The following is a 777-nucleotide window of genomic DNA, read 5'->3' as shown; positions in this document are numbered from 1 at the left end:
GCCTCTGGGTCAGGGGCAGAAGTTGACACAACTCCCTCAAGAGGCGGAGGAGCTCCCTCAAGGGCAGGTGGCCCCTCTGCAGGAAGAGCAGCCCCTTCAGAAGACATCATTCTCTCAACAGAGCATTCCAGTGGTATTTCCCCCTTTTCTATCTTTATTCTTTTCGATAGGAACAGGATCCTGGCCTCCTGAGCTCTGGCAGGAATATTTTTTGATGAGGATAGGCTTATTCACAGGGTCGTTTATATCCATCTAGTTTCCAGCCTTTGATGCTCAGTTTTAACTGCTGGCACCAAGCACAATTGACATCCCTATAGACCAGGTTGACAGGCTGCAGGACAGAAGGTAGAGGGGAGATGGGGATCAGAGTTGGTGTCTTTGGAAATTGTGATGTATCCCTGGATTTCAAGCTGTGCTATTTTTTATCTCTTTTTCTTTTGGTCCCCTGTGCAGAATTTTTTGCTATCTCTGCTTCACCAGAAGTTCCCTCCCCCTCTTCAGCTTCTACTTCTACTCCTATATTCTCCAGACTTCTCTGTGGTGCTGTCCTCCTTGTTTGCGCTCTCCATGCTCAGAAAAGTCAAGGCTGATAAAATTAAGACTCTCCTTACTTTGAAATCTCTGTTATCTTTTTGATAATACCCATTCTAACATGTGTGAGGAAGTATCTCGCTGTGTTTTTTTTTTTTATTATTATTCCAGTTTTACTGAAATATAATTGACATACAGCACTGTATAAGTTTAAGGTGCATGGCATAATGATTTGATATATATATC

At 43.1% G+C, this 777-nt stretch overlaps 1 pseudogene; it reads right to left on the bottom strand.

Moving 5' to 3' along the window:
* Window positions 1-569, bottom strand: part of LOC104998887 — an 819-nt pseudogene extending 250 nt beyond the window's left edge.
* Window positions 570-777: the final 208 nt, after the last annotated feature.

This window comes from Bison bison, unplaced genomic scaffold (assembly GCF_000754665.1).
Source record: "Bison bison bison isolate TAMUID 2011002044 unplaced genomic scaffold, Bison_UMD1.0 scf7180017853279, whole genome shotgun sequence".
Taxonomy (NCBI): domain Eukaryota; kingdom Metazoa; phylum Chordata; class Mammalia; order Artiodactyla; family Bovidae; genus Bison; species Bison bison.
The sequence above is the reverse complement of the archived record's forward strand: the minus strand, read 5'-3'. Positions and strand labels throughout refer to the sequence as shown.